The sequence below is a fragment of the Castor canadensis genome, chromosome 4 (genome assembly GCF_047511655.1).
Source record: "Castor canadensis chromosome 4, mCasCan1.hap1v2, whole genome shotgun sequence".
Lineage (NCBI taxonomy): Eukaryota > Metazoa > Chordata > Mammalia > Rodentia > Castoridae > Castor > Castor canadensis.
The window spans coordinates 149,602,154-149,616,227 of NC_133389.1; the positions used below are offsets into that span (position 1 = coordinate 149,602,154).

A 14,074-nucleotide genomic window follows, 5' to 3' on the forward strand; every position below is an offset into this window, starting at 1 on the left:
GTTTGCATGTTTTTTACTGTTGTTTTTGTTGTTGAGTTCTAGTTTTAATGCATTGTAACCAGATAGAATGCATGGGATTATTTCTGTTTTTTTATACTTGCTGAGGCTTGCTTTGTGCCCTAAGATATGATCAATTTTGGAGAAAGTTCCATGAGCTGCTGAGAAGAATGTATATTGTGTGGAAGTTGGATGAAATATTCTTTAGAGATCAGCTAGGTCCATTTCATCTATGGTATGATTTAGTTGTAGAAATTCTTTGTTGATTCTTCATTTGGATGACCTATCTATTGGTGATGGGGGTATTAAAGTCTCCCACTACTACTGTGTTGGACACTATATATGTTTTTAGGTCCCACTGATGTTTGGTGCATACAAGTTGATAATTGTTATTTCCTTTTGATGTATTTCCCCTTTTTTTAGTATGGAGTGTCCTTCTTTACCTAGTTTGATCAATGTAAGTTTGAAGTCTACTTTGTCCATGATAAGTATTGCTACTCCTGCCCATTTGTGGGGACCATTAACTTGGTAAATCTTCTTCCAGCCTTTCACCGTACGCCAGTGCTTGTTTCTGTCAATGAGTTGGGTCTCCTGTAAACAACAGATTGTTGGATCTTCCTTTTTAATCCAGTTTGCCAGACAGTGTCTTTTGGTGGGGGAGTTAAGTTCGTTAACATTCCATGTTAATATTGATAAGTATGTGGTGATTCTTGTCATTAGTTGTTTTTATTGTTTGAGGGTTTGATTGTGTGCAGCTGAATTAATGTTACTCTCTGATTCCTTGTCTTTTCTTCTCCTGTGGTTTGGTGTTGCCTGTTTTCTCATGGTTTTGTTTGCTTTCATTTTCTGTGTGCAGAATTCCTTGAAGAATCTTTTGTAGTGGTGGCTTGGTGGTCATATATTGTTTTAGTTTCTATTTATAGTGGAAGACTTTTATTGCTCCATCTATGTTGAATGATAGTTTTGCTGAGTAGAGTATCCTAGGGGTGAAGTTGTTTTCATTTAGTGCCCGGAATACCTCACTCCATGCCCTTCTTGCTTTTAAGGTTTCCATTGAGAAATCTGCTGTGATTTTGATGGGTTTACCTTTGCATGTTATTTGTTTTTTTTCTCTCTTACAGCCTTCAATATTCTTTCTCTATTCTCTGTGCTTATTGTTTTAATGGTAATATGTCGTGGGGTATTTCTATTTTGGTCAGGTCTGTTTGGTGTCCTGGAGGCTTCCTGTACCTGAATGAGCATAGCTTTCTCTAGGTTTGGGAAATGAGTACTTGCATATTCTTTTCTCAGGTCTTGAGTTGTTTGACTAAAGCTCTTCAGTTTTTCCTTTAATTTCCATTTTATCTTCAAGTTCTAAGAGTCTGTATTCTGCTTGTTCTAGTCTGCTGGAGTGGCCTTCCACTGTTTTGTGTTTCTGTTTCATTCTTTTTTTCTGAGGTTTTCCATGTCACGGGTCACTTTCTCTTTACTGTTGTCTATTTTCATCTTTAATTCATTGATTTCTCTATTTATAGTGTTCTCTGTTTCACTTTGGTGTTTATTTAGGGCTCCTATGAGTTCATTTATTTGTTTCTGTGTCTTCCTGTATTCTTTATTTTTGGTGTCTTGAAATTTCTTGAGTGCCTCTTGTATGTTTTGGTTAACCATGTCTAGTAACATCTCCATGAAATTCTCAGTGATTACTTGCAGGATTTCTTCTTTGAAGGTGTTCTTGTGGGCATCATTGGGTTCCTTGGCATCGTTTATCTTTGTTTTGTTGGAGTCCAGAACTGTGTATCTGTTTTCTTCATTTCCCTCTGAATCCTGTATTAAATTATTTTGGGGGGAGAATGGTTTCCATCCTTTTTTGTCTTCCCATGGCTCCACTTGGTACTGTGCAACTATGTTCTTGATAGGTTACTTGGTGGTTTCAGTCACCTGTTTTCTTTCCCTTGGTTTAATTTTGTTTTGTGGCTGTATTGGGTTTGTGGCTAAGTGTGTGTGTGTTATTTCTGTCCCTGGTCTGGGTGTAATTTAGTATTTGCTAATTCACAATAGTAAAACTAACAATAACAACAAAAAAAACCCCAAAGCAATCAATGTGGAAACATAAATGAACAAACAAGAAACAGAACAAACAAACAAACAAACAAAAAATTCAAGGTTCCTGAACAATAGAATTTCAGTCTTAGTTTGAGTTCTGGTGTTACTCCTCCAGCATCCAATCCTGGTGTTGGTATTTAAGCAGAAGCTCTGTCCTGTTCTCCCCAGGTGGTTGGGTAGTGCTTGTTGTTTGTTTTTTCTTCTGTTTTTCAGAGGCAGCTGCTTACTCAGTTCCTCCCTTGGTGAGGTGTGGCAGTTTACGTTTGTATTTTGATTGGGTTCCAGAGATTAGCTCTGTAGCCCACCAGCCATTCTGCTTTGGAGTTAGGTTTTTGCTGAGCTGGTTTACTGGGGGTTTGTTTCTTTGCCTTGCTCTCTTTCTCTGGGGCAAGGTCAGTGATCCATCAGCCAGCCCCCTTGCTATCAGCATGTTGTGATGGTTTGCTGATTATTTTTCAATTTTGCAGTGTCGTTTGACTTTGGATGTTGCTCACTGGCTCAGGAGATGAGCTTTGTGGACCGCTACCTGCCCTATTTCAGCCAGTGGCTTATCATCTGCCTGCTGTCAGCCCTTCTGCCTTTCCAGCCTTTATTTACTGAAAGTTTGTGTGCAGATCAGCTCCTTACTTCTCCCCACTTCTCCAGTGTGCTTTTGGAAGCTCTGTCCCTCTGCTGTACATTAGTTTTCAGTTCCTTGTTTATTGTTCTTTTTTTTTTTTATGGGGGGGGTCATTCTGCCCAGGGGGCTATGCTGGTTTATCCCAGGGGTGTCTAGGGGAAAACCATGTGATGCTTGGTGCTCACCTGTTGGTCTGCCAAATGTTTCCCAAGCAGGTTTGGAGCCAGCATCTGGTAGCACGGTAGCCCTCCTGTTTTCTCAGTGTAATGTGGTGTGGAGAAGCTTTCCACAGGCTAGGGGTTCAGGATGTCAAAGTTTTGATTCTCCTTGTTGCTTTATTTCTGCCAAGTGTGGCTCTAGCATCTCAGAGAGGTTTTGGAGTCTCAGAGTTCACACTGTCTGCTTCTGTGCCCTAGTTGCCATCTTGGATACCCCCAGGAGTAGGCTTTTTATTTTTCAAGGAAGGAGCATGAAAGGAGACTTCCAAGTCTATTTTTTGTACTTATGTATTGTTTTGAGTTTTTTTATAATGGGAAAGTATTTATGAATTAGTATAATTTTAAAAATTACATGCAAAAAATCACCAAAAACCTAAACATATCATATGTGCCATTGGGGTAGATCCATACATGAGTTTAAGTTTTATTGCCCCTTGGGACTTGGCAAGTTTGAGCATGTCTACTGGGGGAGAATTGTAGCAATCTATTTTTGAGATAGACAAAAAGCCACCCAGGAGGCATATTGTCCCAAGGGCAGAGAGAAGTAGGCATGCACGTGTGGCCTAATAACCAAGACAGGGTGGGTGGAAGGAGGAGCAGGTGTGAGCCTAGCCCCTTGCGATTTGTTAGCTGATGGCTGGAGAGTAGGAAACAACTACACAGAGGCTTGGAGAAGGAGGCTGAACAGATGAGGAGAAGCACTAGTCCTCTTCTTTGCTCCCCAAACTTGCGCCTTCTTCTACATTCCTAGAGGATAAATGCTGCCAAGTCACCCAAGTTAAAAATCTTTAGACTTCTGCCTCCCTTTCCAGTGTCTGCCATAGACAGGTAATCATTCCTGTCAGTTGGCTCTCAGAATGAACTTCCCATCCATTCCCTTCACTCCATTCTCACTTTGTTCTGGCTAAGAGGATGACAAAATTTTTCTGCCTTAAACTATGCACCATATGTTGCCAGCAAAAGCTTTTGGAAACACTAAAGATTGTTTTATATTCTTAAAATCTAATGGCTTTTATAAATTCCTTGGAAAGTCATTTCTGGTCCCTAACTGGGAACATTCAGGCACAACAGAATTAATTTTTCCCATCTAACCTAATGTTTTATGTTCAGGCCTTCATATCCACTATTTGCTTGAAATGTCTTCTGCATCCTTCAAGATGCAGCTGAAAACACCCCATCATTTCTTTTGCTAAGCAGAGTCTATCCTCTGCTTCTCAAACAACTTGAAAATGCATCTATCATATGACTATGGTTCTTTCTGGGTTTGCCTCTCAATATAAATCATACCCTCTTCCAGGATGGGTTTTCATTCTTTCAACAAATATTTATTAACTGTTTACTACAGAACAGGCACTGTTCTAGGCACTAGGATGATCACATTTAACAAGATATACAAACCTCTTAGTGTTTATTCTAGTGGGGAAGACAAACAAGACCAAAAATAAATATTTAACATAATGTGAGGAAGGAGAAGGCATAGAAAGTGGGGAAAGATGGAGGCAGGGACTGTGGGTCAAGTAAGAAGCTTGGGTTTTATCCTGAGTATTGATGGAAAGTGATTAGAGGGGGGTGATCTGATTTAATATTCCTCAAGGTCATCTGGCTGCTGTGTGAAGAACAGCTAGCATGGAGTGAGGGATGCAGGGAGGAGAAGGTAGAACCATTAGGAGGCTCTTGCCACAGTCCACAGCAGAGATGGTCGGTCGGGCCAGGATGTGGCAGGGAAGTGGTGAGAAAAGTCTGGATTCCATATTTATTTGGGATGGCAGATTCTACAGAATTTACTGAGAACTTGGGAAAAAAGAGAAGCCAAAGCATGGCCTGGGTTTGGGGCCCAAGCAACTGGGTGATAAAAAATGAATTATTATTATTAATTATTATCATTATTATTTCAAGGTACTGGGGTTTGAACTCAGGGCCTCACAATTGCTAGACAGGTGCATTACCATTTGAGCCAGACCTCAGCACTGGGAATGAATTATCTTAATTCTTGTCATACTTCCTCTTCCTATACAGTTTGTCAAGCAATTTTTGTTGAAATTTGGCTGTGATTGTGATATTGCTTGACCTTCATCTCAATCGTTCTGGTAATGTGTCCAGGCTTGCTTAGTGCTTTTATGAATGTTTTTATCTTGATACAGAACTGTAAGTCAGAAATCTGCTGGTGCCCGCCTTCAGGAATGGTGCCCAAGTGCTGAGGGCCAGGCTGTGTCTGTGTTTGGCATGTGTCTGTTCACACATATGCATGCACGTGTTTTTTTCCCTTTTCCCCCCACAGAGAAAGTGACTGGAGGAAGTCAATGCCCTAGCTTCATCTGTCCATGGGATTTGGTTTTTCCTGTGTTTTTAAAATTGGTTAAGGAAGGAGTGGTGAGGACCCAAGAAGGCACAGAAAGAATTCAGCAGACCCTCAAAATGGAAGATCAGGCAGATACATACATGAGCACACACGTGCACACACACAGCTCCTCCAGCATTATGCCAGTCAAAATGCCTTACATGTCTTCAGCTAACCTCATATGTCTTCAGTTAACCTTACATGCAGTTCTATCATGCCAATGCACTAAATTGAAAACCAGAAACAAAAATGGTCTGAAAAATCACTTCTTCCTTCCTCACTTCAGCACAGAACATCAATTTTATTGCTGCTTGTTCTGGCAGCTTTTGTGCAAGGAGTGGCTAATTTGATGTAGCAATATACTTCTGCACTGGGATCAAGAAGTGATATAAGAGATTGTAGACGTTCTTAAAAAATGCCCAGTCTCAGAGGCCTGAAATGCTCAGTAAGGACCCTAGCACTGAGCACATGTATTCACAGGTGTGTCTGCTGAAATGGTGTGGACATGACATATGTATCTTGAGAAGGTTGAGTTCTGTGAAATCTTACATTCAAAAACACAGGTTTGTGGTGAAAACAAAGTTGTGACAAATCACCCCAAAATTGTGGAGCCTGATTATTATGGTATGGTCTAAATTACTAATGGAGGAGCACAACACAAAAAGATATGCTAAATTCTGCTAAATATAAATGAATATAATAAATAACTGTGCAACTAAAACCCTAAAAGTCACATTATTTAATGAACAAGGCTTTCCATGGGTAAAAGATGGCTACATTTATAACCAGTGGATCTTCATCAATGATGTCACAACAATTCAAGGGAGAAAGGTTAGTTTTGTCAACATGTAGCACAGCCCATTGAAAATCCATTGCCAACATTAAGAAAAACTTTCACTCTTAGTTTACACTATACCCAAGACATCGAAAAGATAGTACTCAGATTTGGGAGTATATTTGCAAATCACATAAAGAACTAGTGCCCAGAATATATAAAGAACTCTTAAAACCCAAATTTAAAAATATTCAGTTTAAAAGTAGTAAAAATGTTTGAAAAGACGTTCATCAAAGAAGATGGACAGATAATATGCTCATTAGGGAAATGCAGCTTAAAACCATGAGCTACTATACATGCCTGTTAGTATGAATAAACTAACAAAAACTAATTGAAGACAAAATGCCAAGTTATGGAAGACAATGAGAAACGACTGGAACTCTCCTCCACTATGAATCCTCAGGCTCCTATCGGCAATCATTTACCATAGGATCCACTAATCCCACTCAAATATCCTTCAACTGGTGAATGGATAAACAAACTGTGGTATATCTACAAAATGGAATACTACTCAGACAGAAAAAGAATGAATGATAGATACTTGCAACACCATGGCTGACTTTCAAATGCTTTAGGCTAAGTAAAAGAAATCAGAATCAAAAGGCTACATCCAGCACAATTCTATTTATAATTATAACCTTTTTTGGAAAGGTCAAAACCATAGTAATGGAGGACAGGTTGGTAACTGTCAGAGGATATTAGCGAAGGAGGGTTGGGCTATAATGGAACAACACGAACAATTTTTTGAGGTGGTATAGCTGTTATGTTTTGTGGTAGTGGTTATGTGAGTCTATGCGATTGTCAAGACTCATTGAACTAGGCACCCAAAAGAGTGAATGTTGGTTATGCAAATTAAAAAATAAATACAAACAAATCTGGTAACATTCTTATCTTGATCCAGTGTATGCGACTTTTGCAAATTGGAAAATTCCTCTTTATATGTAATAGACTAACATTTCACATTGTTGTACATTGGTATGTCTAATATTTTCATTGTTCAACATGCTATAGAGGTTTTTTAAATCTATAAATGTATATCTTTCAATTCTAGGGAATTTTCTTGAATTCTCTTGTAAATTTCTTCAGTGTTTTTTGTGTTCTCTTTGTGGAATTTCTGTTAGGTGTTATAGCTTCTGGATTCTGTCTTTTTAATTTTTCCTTTGATTTAAACATCTTAATTGAGATATAACTCATATACTATAAAATTCATATTCATAAAATTTAGATAATATATATATATAATTCAATGGTTTTTCGTATATTCACAAAATTATACAACTATTGCCACAACCTAAGATTAGAGGATTAGATCACTCCCAAAAGAAACTGTGTAATGATTAGGGGTCACGCCTCATTCTTGTTTTCCCATCAATCCTGGATTGAGTCTTTAATTATTTCCTTTTGTATTCCGCATCTCTTTTTGTACTACTTTATTTAGACTTTCTCAGAGTTTATTCATTGCACTCCTGTTATTTTTTGTGACTTTAATCTTTAAGTTTTTCAGCTTCATTGAAAGAATTGTATATAATCAGGATGTATAATGTGATGTTTTAAAAACATGTATATTGTGGAATGATTGCCACAATCAAGCTCATTAACATATCCATCATCTCATATGAGACTTTATGAGACTTTCTTTTTTAGAGCAGTTTTAGGTTCACAATAAAATGGAGAGGAATGTCCAAAGATTTCCCATATAAAGCCTTCTCCCACACATGCATAGCCCCCACCACTGACTTTTTACAAAATAAGTTGGATGCATTTTCAATTTACTATATGTACATAATTTTCATCTTGACATAACTGTAGATTCACATGTACTTGTAAGAGAGAATGTGGAGAAATGCTGTATACCTTTACCAGTTTCCTTCTATCATAACTAATCTTGCATGACTATAAAACAATATTGCAAACAGGAAAAGGATAGTGATTCTATTCTCCAATTTTTCTTGCACTATTTTTTTGTATATTTAATTCTGTGTAATTTTATCACATGTAATACATGTGACTACCACCACATCAAGAAGCAGATTCTTAAAAAAAGGAAAGACTACATTGAGAGAGAGAGAGAGAGAGAGAAACATAACAGGTACACCACAGAGCTCTTCTCCCTCTCCTTCTACCCTGGCAATCACTGTCTGTCCTGTATCTCTATAATTGTGTGAGTTCAGACTGCTATGTAAATGAAGTCGTATAATGTTTTAAGACTGACTTTTTTCAGAGCGCAATTCCCTTGGGATCCCTCTAAGTTGTTACAGGCATCAGGAGTTTGCTCCCTTGTGTTGCAGAAAGTGTTCCATGGTATGAATTTACCACATTTTAGCTATTCCTGTGTTGAAGAACATTTGAAGTTTGGCACATTGCATATGGGTTTTGTGAATGAAATCTAAGTTTTCATTTCTCTGGGTCAAAATCCTAGTGATGCAATTGCTAGTGCAAATGATCTCATATTTAATAATCCAGTTTCTCCAGATTTTCATCAGCTGTGTTAAGCATATAGTGATCTTATTGGGGTCTTAATTGAATTTCCCTAATGACAAAATGATGAATATTCTTTTTTGAGATAGAGTCTCACTATGTATCCCAAGCTCACTTGGAACTCACGATCCTCCTGCTTTAGCCTTTCAAGTGCTGGGATTAGAGGCATGTCTACCATGCCTGGTGGTATGCACATCTTCACATATGCCTATTTGCCATCCTTTCCGGTAAAACGTCTGTGTCTTTTGCCCCTAACCAAGATTTTTATGAGTCATGGTATGAACTGGCTGAGCCAGCCTACCCACAAAGGGGTGTATAGGTGGCTGATTTCACTGGCCTTCCTCTGATATAGCACAGGCCCTTACTCTGAATAAGTGGCATGTGTTGTTACAATGCAATGTCCTCTCCAACAGCTACCCAATGACCTGTAAAATCACCTTAGCACCCCAAGTAGCCACCTCAATGTCTATGATCTGACAGCACCCACCCTTGAAAATACTTTGCAATCAGATGGGTCTAGCAGGGGGAGCCCAAGCTCCGTGAGTTCAGCCCACCACAGCCCAATCTGATTTGAGAAGGGAGAAAACCAGAGCACTCAATGGCAGAACTCCAGGCAGTGTGGCTGTGGTAGTACGTCTTGAGCCATGGCTACTGGTGATTTGTACTGACAATTGGGTAGTGCATGGAAGCCTCACGTTGTGGGTAGCACAATGGCTAGTGGAACAATGGTCTATAAAGCAAAGGCCTCTCTGGGGATTCAGCATATTGCAACAAATGTGGGAACAGCTACATGAATGAGGGCACAATTGACCGTCTTTCATGTACACACTCATGTTGAGACCTCTGTCCCTTAGGAGAGAGAAGCTTTGTACGAGGCATGAGCCTAGGCCCTGGCCTAGGCAGTAGACCTGGCAGTCCAAGCTTGGCCCTAAACAAATAATCTATCATGGCACTTTCACCTGTCATGTGACAAACGTGGCACATCATATATTTAATGTGTTAGGTCCACACAAGCCTACTAGAGAGGGCTTAGAAAGAAGAACACATAGCATCAGGCTTTTTGCTGATAATCAAATCTAGCAGATTTTTTTTTTGTAAAAATTCCAAGTCTCAGTCTAAGCAGACATTTACTTCCCCAACTAGCACAGTGTCCATTTCAAGGTTACTTCTACCTTCATCTACTTCAATCATGGAACATGTTTGCTACAAGTTCACTATTCGAAAGATAAAATATGCTTCGTTAAATGCTAAAAGATGATCTTAGTAAAATGTTTATCTTTGTTTTGCCAAAGAACTTGAAAAATGAGAAAACCTGTGACACTCTCCCTATGGTCCTGCCTCAAGCATAAAAGGTCCTGCCAGCTTACACACTGCCCACTGTGTACCACTCTTGCCCTGCACCTATGAGTTACCAGAATGGATTTATTGAAAAATTGCGGCTTGAAAAAAAAAGGTTCTTAAACCCATGATGGAGGCTTTTGGGACTGTGCATTTGTTTTGAAGTCACTTTAAACTGAAGAAAAAGCAAATTGTGTTTTAAAGCTGTTTAGGTTTCTCCAGTTTCAACCATGTAAATTTGTATATATGCACTAATAAAGTTCTATTATGTTTCTTAAAAATGCCTATCTGTTCACTTTGAGTTGTATAAAGAACTGAATAATATCAAAAAGAAGAAGAAAGAAGGAGCAGGAAGAGGAGGAGGAGGAGAAGAAGAAGAAGATAGTCCACATAGAGTGGGACTGAAGCCTTCTGGCAATGGCTTCTGCTCAGAGTAGTTTTTTTTCCCTGATTAGCTAAAAGGTGGAAACACTCAAATGTCAGCCAATCCGTGAATGAATGAACAAAATGTGGTATATCCATAAATGGAATATTATTCAGTCCCCAGTGGTAATGAAGTACTGGTACCTGCTACAACATGGATAAACTTTGATAACACTATGGTAAATGAAGAAGGCAACACAAAAGGCAACCCACCATGTAATTCCACTTACACACAATATCCAGAATAGGCGAATCCATACAGGCAGAAACTAGATTGGTGTTTTCCAAGAACTGAGGGAACAGGGTATGGAGAATGACTACTATTTTTCTGGGGGCTGGCGGTGGAAAAATAGTCTTTTTCTTTTTCTTTCTTTTTTTTGGTGGTGGTCCTGGGGTTTGAACTCAGGACCTTATGCTGGATATGCAATTGCTCTACCACCTGAGTCACACTGTCAGTGAAAAAATATTCTGAAATTAGATATTGGTGATGGTTATACAACTTTGCGAATATATTTTATAGAGCACTGAATTTTATATTTTAAAGGGGCACACCTTAACAGAATGTGGATGGAATCTTAATAAAGTTCTTCTGAAAGATATCAAGGCAGCTTAAAGAAAAGCAAAGCAAATTACCCTCATGTTGTGTTCCAGTGCACATGTAATATGTCTTTCAGCTCTGCTCTGTGCTTTCAAATTCTGAGTTTCTCTGTCTAACCTCTTTAGACACCCTTGTCTCCTCCCACAGTGCACTGGAAGACTGAACATCTTCTATGGCAGTAATACCAACTTCTGTGCAAGGTAATATGCCATCGTCATAAATTTTGCTATCCTGTACCTTACTTGTATCTTTATTTACTTAACACTTTTCTTTTAATCAATTCAGACTTTTTTTTTTTTTGACAGTGCTGGGGATCAAATCCAGCTCTTGGACATCCTAGGCAAACTCTCTGCCACTGAGCTACATCTCCAGTCCTGGGTTTTTTGAGAGGGTCTCACTATACAGCCTAGCCTGACCTTGAACTTGTGATCCTCCTGCCTCAGCCTCCCAAGCACTGAAATCAACGGGCATGCACAACCACTCATGGCACACAGACCCACTATTAATGTCTACTCCAGTACTACATGAAATCCTCAATTTGATGTGCTAGAGTGGTGGTTTGAAAATATGTTCACATATTTTTGATGTTTCTGCCCTCAAAAGGTGTAGACTAATTCTCCTACCATTATGTGGGGGCTACACTTAACAACTCTCTGGTAATGAATAGAATAAGGCAAGTAACAATGTGTGACTTTTGAGACTAGGTTCATTCAGGGTACCATACTTCCTCTTGCTCCCCACCTTGGTTGACAAACTCTGGGGAAACTAGCTGACATATGGTAAGAGCATTGAAGTAGCCTTATATGGAAGCCCCTGTGGAGTGGAACTGGGGCCTCCTCTCAGCACCATGTGAAGGAGCTGTCTTGAAAGCAAGTCATCCACAGCAGTGACACCTTCAGAGGCCCATAGCCCTTGGCCAACGTTCAAACTGTCCTCCTGAACCAGAATTGCCAGCTAAGCTGCTTCCAAATTTCTGACCACTATAAATTGCAAACATAATTTTTTTAGCCACTAAATTTTGAGGTAATGTTTTGTATAATTAATAGCACTTTTTTTTTTTTTTTGCAGTAGTGGGGATTGAACCAAGGGCCTTGCACATGCCAGGTAAGTGCTCTACTCCTTGAGCCATGCCCCCAGCCCTTTTGTTTTTATTTTGTTTCTGAGATAGGGTCTTGCTAACATTGCCCAGGCTGACCTTGAACTCCCAATCCTCCTGCCTCCTGAGTAGCTGGGATTACAGGCTTGTACCACCACACTCAGCTTAGTTATTTACTATAGTCAGACAGACTTTTTGAAGGGGGGTTATATGAGAGAACTAACTTGAGTAACCATTTTTCTGAAGTTACAAGGTACAGGCTATGTACTCAAGACTGGTACATAGCTATAACTATTCTGGGGGCATAGATGAGAAGAGAATTCATTACACACAATGGATTCCCTAGAGCATTAGAACAGATCAAGCTGGGCCCTAGCATTCTCCCTCACTGCCTTTGTGATTCTCTGCTCTCACTACACCCAAGCTGGGGGCAGCAGTTACTGAGGCCTCTGCAGATTCCCCAAGCTGTACAGACAAGTCCATGCAGTGGAAAGGAGGCTTCCTCTCAATGGCCTCATCATCTCCCTAAGAGCATGGACACTGGAGCTAAACGGATAGGTTCAAATACAGGGCTTACCTGTGGCTTGCTAAACAACCAGAGACAAAATACTTGGTACCTTTGTACCTTAGTTTCCTCACCTGTTGTAGGGCTAAAGTGTTACCTACTTTCTTCCTAGAGTTGTTACAGAAAGGAGCTCAACAGAGTTAATAGATGTAAGGTACTTAGAAAAATATCAAGCATATGTAAATGTTATTAAAATGGAAGATAATATAAACACTTAACTATCAAAATAACAAATGTTTGTTAGTATATCACCAAAATAACATCTGTTTTTAGGGGGGCAATACTGGGGTTCGAACTTAGGACCTCATTCTTGCTAGGCAGGTGCTCTACCACGTGAGCCACTCCACCAGCCCTTTTTCGTATTGGGTATTTTTGAGACAGGATCTTGTGAACTATTTGTCTGGGCTGGCCTCAAACCACTATTCTCCTGATCTCTGGCTCCCAAGTAGCTAGGATTACAGGCGTGAGCCACCAGTGCCTGGTCAAAAAGTCATCTTGTATTGTGTTAGTGCTGTATAATCTACATACATCTGAGGTAATAATAAGTGATTCCCTCCCCTCCATGCCCCTCCTCTTTATTGAGACTCTTCAAAAAAGCTGTATTAAGCCAGGTGTGGTGGTGCACACATGCAATTTGAGAGAGTTGAGGCAGGAGGATCTTAAATTCAAAGACAGCCTGGACTACGTAGTAGAATTTGGGGCATCTGCAGAAACCTCAGAGCTGCCATTGCCAACCTGCAGAGAGAGGAGAGAGCAAGAACCCAGATCTGAGGTCCTGACTGGCTCTTGGGTTGAAAAGCAAACATAAAATATCCTTTCCTGTCTTCATTTCTTCTTTGCGCTATTTCAAAACTTTAAATTAAATAGAAGTATTCCAACCTGAGTTGACCTTTAAGACTTCAAGTCTGTAGCACTAGACTGACTATCCTAGGCGTGACAGACATACCAGCACACCGTTGGGGGAGCCCCACTCAGAGTCTTCATACAACCACGATTACAGACTAAAGGCACTTAGTTATCTGTAATGTAAGAAGAATCCTGTGTCTAAAGCTGATAATACCTCCTTTGTGGATGAAAGCCATGCTACAACTGTGTTGGAAAAGAATTTTAAGCTAACGCTACCGTGGGTGGGGCTCTTGGAGGGTGCTTGAGTGCCAGTTTGAAGGGAAAAAAATGTGTGCGAGAAGCATGTGATGTTTTTGCAGTGGTTTGAGGGCTGGGTTTGGTAATTATACTCTCGAATGCGAAAATCCATGTGGCATAATGAAAAACACACCTCTTCCAAAATGAATTCCAAACACAGGACAGGCTTCACACAGGCAGGCTGAGTCCCATAATTGTGCATTTTCTGCACTTTTGTGTCTTTGAGAACACAAGAACAAAGATCAGAGAGCATTGTGTATCACCTCGTCCCTCTGTCCTTATTAACTCTTTTCTTCTAAGTTGCCTTATTCTTCAGTCTACTTTTTTGAACACACACACACAGT

General features: G+C 39.7%; 1 long non-coding RNA gene across 3 annotated transcripts in view; it reads left to right on the plus strand.

Moving 5' to 3' along the window:
- Positions 1-14,074, plus strand: part of LOC141422615 (uncharacterized) — a 246,958-nt gene that overhangs the window by 32,455 nt on the left and 200,429 nt on the right. For 2 of the 3 annotated variants that reach the window (XR_012447326.1, XR_012447327.1), the window contains exon 2: positions 11,995-12,030. This is a non-coding gene — a long non-coding RNA (uncharacterized lncRNA). Of the gene's footprint in view, positions 1-11,073; positions 11,127-11,994; positions 12,031-14,074 lie in introns of all 3 variants that reach the window. The other variant, XR_012447325.1, reaches the window with a different exon arrangement.